This window comes from Macaca mulatta, chromosome 14, assembly GCF_049350105.2.
Source record: "Macaca mulatta isolate MMU2019108-1 chromosome 14, T2T-MMU8v2.0, whole genome shotgun sequence".
In the NCBI taxonomy this organism is placed as follows: Eukaryota; Metazoa; Chordata; class Mammalia; order Primates; family Cercopithecidae; genus Macaca; species Macaca mulatta.
In genome coordinates, this window is record NC_133419.1 from 78,035,667 (window position 1) to 78,040,752 (window position 5,086).

A 5,086-nucleotide genomic window follows, 5' to 3' on the forward strand; every position below is an offset into this window, starting at 1 on the left:
CCTGTAATCCCAGCACTTTGGGAGGCTGAGGTGGGCGGATCACGAGGTCAGGAGATCGAGACCATCCTGGCTAACACGGTGAAACCCCGTCTCTACTAAAAATGCAAAAAATTAGCTGGGCGTGGTGGCGGGCGCCTGTAGTCCCAGCTACTTCGGAGGCTGAGGCAGGAGAATGGCGTGAACCCAGGAGGCGGAGCTTGCAGTGAGCCGAGATCGCGCCACTGCACTCCAGCCTGGGCGACTGAGCGAGAGACTCCGTCTCAAAAAAAAAAAAAGAAAAAGAAAAAGAAAAATGAGTATTAATCTGTGCAAACGCCTAACCCTCTGAACTTCACCTGTCAGACTTTGGAGTTTGTGACTTCTGATGACACTACTACCTCTACAGCCCTCTCAAGTAGTGGCTATTTTCTCTCCCACACTTAGTATACCACTGTGCCTGGAGGCAGAGTAGATTTCCTTGTCCTCATTGCTGCTGCTCATCCATTCTCCTCTGCTTCTTCCATTAAAAACATGTCATCAGTTACCTGGGTACTTGTTGCAGTCTTCTAGTATATAGTCCCCTCAATTCCCCTTTGTTCCTTTCAGATCTTAGTTCCCGTCTCACTCTCTACCACCACCACAGTCGCACTTCTTGGTGACAGATACAAAGATGATCCTTCCAGCTTCATGGCCTTGGAGTTCCCTGGATCTCTCCTTCAATAATTTTGTCTTCTGCTTTGCCTCACCTGCAATTTTGGTGGTAACCTTGAACTTACTACCAATAACTGAAATATTATATGAACTCAGACACCCTACTCTCCAATCACTGACCCCTTTCCAGCTCAGTCTCTTTAGGACCCCATCTCCAGTGATCCTTTGACCCCCACATGGAACTTCTGTCCATTGATAACACCACTTTTTCACATCTCTCACCCCTCTCAAGTAGCCTCTTTTCCTTAAGCAGCTTACTTGGCCAGTCATCATCACATGCATACACCCTTAACTCCCTTGCTCCTCTATCTCATACTCACAGAGCTTAGCCTCAACTTGATTAAATCCAACTGTTCGCTTATTCCATGCCTGCACATGTGCAACAGAAGAGCAACTTTTTTTTTTTTTTTTTTTTTTTTTTTTTTTTTTTTTTTTAAGATTTGGGGTTGTAGTAGACAGCTGTACATTTTTTTCAATCCAGCATCTAAGCATCCTTCTTATCTGGCGTAATCCCCTCCTGTGAGCATCTGCACAGGAGCAGTGTCCTTCTATTGTAGAAGCTGAAAGGCCCAGATACTCCTTCTGCCCTTGGCAATGAAGACACACAGTGCCAACCAGAAGTTTGTATCTTAAGTGTGGTGACTCATAGACACAGGGACAATCAAGAAATCAGTCTAACAGCAGCGGAGGAATCATAACATCTAATGTAGATTTCATCTTTTTATAAGCCTGGTTTATTTCAACTTTCCTGTCCATTTAGTGAGCTACCAGATAGCTTTCTAATAAAAAATTTCTGGCTTAGGCCGGGCACGGTGGCTCACGCCTGTAATCCCAGCACTTTGGGAGGCCAAGGCAGGCGGATCACTTGAGGTCGGGAGTTCGAGACCAGTCTGACCAACATGGAGAAACCCTGTCTCTACTAAAAATACAAAATCAGCGGGGTGTGGTGGCACATGCCTGTAATCCCAGCTACTCAGGAAGCTGATGCAGGAGAATTGCTTGAACCCGGGAGGCTTAGGTTGCGGTGAGCCAAGATCATGCCACTGCACTCCAGCCTGGGCAACAAGAACGAAACTCCGTCTCAAAAAAAAAAAAAAATTCTGCTTAGTCAGATTTGGATTTACAATCATAATTTGGGTTGATACAGGGTCATAATTTTATGAACATAAATTGCTACGCTGTCCTCATATTTGTACTGTTTACTATAGAGGCTTAGACTGCTATATTTTGTGGGAATATAAGCACCTTTTTCTCCTTGTCAAACCCATTGTGTGCCTAGAAACTAGATATTCAAGTACATTAAACCTGTTTGTAGAGCAAGAGTAGAGATTTGCAGTGAAGGTGTGAGGTCCTATGCAAAATAAGTATAGATTTTATGATGTCTACTTTAATTGCTCAGTGGATTTTTAAACTTCAAGCTAATCAGATGTATTCTAAATAGTGAGTTGATATATTTGTAGCTGCTGCTTTCTGTTATGAAAAGGATTACTACTATTAGTTAACAACTACCATTTACTGAGCTATATTCTAGGCACTGTTGTTCTAAGTGCTTTACGTGTACTAGTGATTCATGTGATCTTCAAAATAATTCATTTTTTTGTCATTTGAAATTACGAAGTTCCCCTACTGATTTTTACTTGTGTAAATATGAACAGAGTGAGATGTTAGTGAAAATATGCTCCAGCTCCTTCATAAAGGGATGGCAATAATTCTATGAGGATCCCCATGAGAGACAATGCTTAGAATTCAGTTACTGGTCACAAAAGATGAGTCCCAGATATGGATTCATCCATTCTATACTTTTAAAACAGGATTTGCATGAGAATCAGGTATATAATAGTGAACCCATCTGAAATCCTGCAGATAAATTCTATCTAAATATCTATTATCTCTGAGCAGTAATCATACCTGTCTTCTAAAAGTAAAGGACTATACAGATTGAGTATCCCTTAAGCGAAATTATTGGGATCAGAAGTATTTCAGATTTTGGAATGTTTTTAAAATTTTGGAATAATTCGCATTATACTGGTTAAGCGTCCCTAATCCGAAAATCTGAAATCCAAATGCTCCAATGAGCAGTTCCTTTGGGCATCATGTTAGCACTCAAGTTTCAGATTTTGGGGAATTTCAGATTTCAGATAATACTCAACCTGTATATTATGGTCATCTGCACATAATCTCTCACCTTTACCAATATTGAGGAAGCTCCTAAGAGAACCTCAAAAATACATCATCTTTTTTTTTTTGAGACAGAATTTTGCTCTTGTTGCCCAGGCTGGAGCGCAATGGCGCAACCTCAGCTCACTGCAACATCCACCTCCCAGGTTCAAGGGATTCTCCTGCCTCAGCTTCCCAAGTAGCTGGGATTAGATGTGCCCCACCACCACACCCAGCTAATTTTTGTATTTTTGTAGAGATAGGGTTTCACCATGTTGACCAGGCTGGTCTTGAACTCCTGACCTCAGGTGATCCGCCTGCCTGTCTAAGCCTCCCAAAGTGCTGAGATTATAGGCGTGAACCACTGCACCCAGCCTCTATTAAGGATTTAAACAAGTTTATAGCCTTGGCTCACTGCAACTTCTGCCTCCTGGGTTCAAGCGATTCTTGTACCTCAGCCTCCTGAGTAGCTAGGATTACAGGTGCCCACCACCAGGCCTGGCTAATTTTTGCATTTTCAGCAGAGATGGGGTTTCACCATATTGGCCAGGCTGGTCTCGAAATCCTGACCTCAATTGATCTGCCCACCTCAGCCTCCCAAAGTGCTGGGCTTATAGGTGTGAGCCACCACGTCTGGGTGGGACCATATCTTAATGAATACATTTTTTAAATGATAGAACCTAGAACAGAGAACCACTAACTCTAGCTTTTAGGAACATTTAGATGACTTACATTTTGGAAGGGAAATGTCTATGTACCTTTAAAGTGTCTCTACATCAGGAACACACAAAGAAAACAATTACGGCAACCCTAAAGTTAGGCTTAAATGAAATCAATAAATATTGTCTGGCTGATCATTATAAATGTTATCTTTTAAAAGCCTAGCCTGCTCTTTTTTCTCAGCTTCTATTTTCTCAATGCTACAGTTCTAATTTACTATTTAGTGAATGTTATAGCTCAATCTTTGAAAGTCATTTAGTCTGATGAGGAAATAAGCCCAGAGAGGTGCCCACATGCTTTGGTCTCCTGCCTTTTTGCATACTGCATTGACCACAGCAACACCAATAAGAAACCCAGTACACTCTGAATCTCCTCAACATTTTGCTATCAGAGCAATTTATGCTTCATGGAAAGTCACAATTACAAATTTGTTTCTTTTAAAAGGAACTCAAATGGAATTTATAATACTAGCCTTGAGAATGTCCTGACTGCTTACTGAAGAGTGCACAAACTCCTAGGATAGAATTATGGGTGTTGCTCAGATGGGTAGCAGAGAAACTTGGGAAGCTCTTGTACTGCCATTGAAATGTTAACGTTGAAACCCTGCAGCAGTGTTTGCCATAACGTTGAAACCCTGCAGCAGTGTTTGCCATAACGTTGAAACCCTGCAGCAGTGTACTGCCATTGAAATGTTAACGTTGAAACCCTGCAGCAGTGGGGAGAGTGTGCTTTCTGCTGCTGGTACATGGTGAGGCTGTATGATGTTTTAAAGCACAGGCTCAAAAATCACAGTTCACTATCTACATGACCTTAAGCAAGTTATTTTACCTCTCTCTATAACTCAGTTTCCTCAACTATAAAGTGGGATAAAAGTGTATCTCATAAGGTAATTAAGAATATTATAATACATAATAAAGAACTCAGGACAGTGGCTGGTACAGAGAAGGTCTCAGTAAATTTTAGTTTCCATTTCAAGTGGCTGTTTTACTTGCCTATTGTTAACAGACTCAGAAATTCTGAGAGTCTGGTTAGAAAAAGGAAAATTAGTTTTTTTTCAGTCTACCTTGCAAGCTGAGGGAAGCCAAGTGACAATGCTAAAATGAACACTGGGCTGAGTGGCACCAAACATCAGTTTAGTCACTAATTAGCCAAGTGATTCTGGTAGTAAGATTAGCTTGTATAACCTTATTTTTAAGGCCACATCATGGTATCAAAAGTCCAAGTATAAATCAGTAATTACAAATCAGCCTTGTAATACCCAGGTAATCTATGAAAACTAAAAATTGAGAGTTGATAAATACAAGAAATTACTGCTAATCTAAAAGGAAGTGGCAGAAATCCCCTGAAATGTGTTAAATCTTTGCCTTACTAAATACTTGCCAGAAGCTGTATTTTATTTCATGTTCTCCTTAATAAGTAAACAAAAATAAAGCCAACAAAATTCTCATATTTGCCAGCATTATTTTTAAAAACACATTTCTCATTAATGGTTTTAGTCAAGAATGAGAGCACAGTAATA

At 40.7% G+C, this 5,086-nt stretch overlaps 1 long non-coding RNA gene across 1 annotated transcript; it reads left to right on the forward strand.

The window, feature by feature from the left end:
• The first annotated feature begins 1,595 nt into the window (after positions 1-1,595).
• Positions 1,596-5,014, forward strand: LOC144334403 (uncharacterized). The gene is made up of 2 exons (XR_013404200.1): positions 1,596-1,636; positions 3,306-5,014. It is a non-coding gene; the product is annotated as an uncharacterized LOC144334403 (long non-coding RNA).
• The last annotated feature ends 72 nt before the right edge of the window (positions 5,015-5,086 follow it).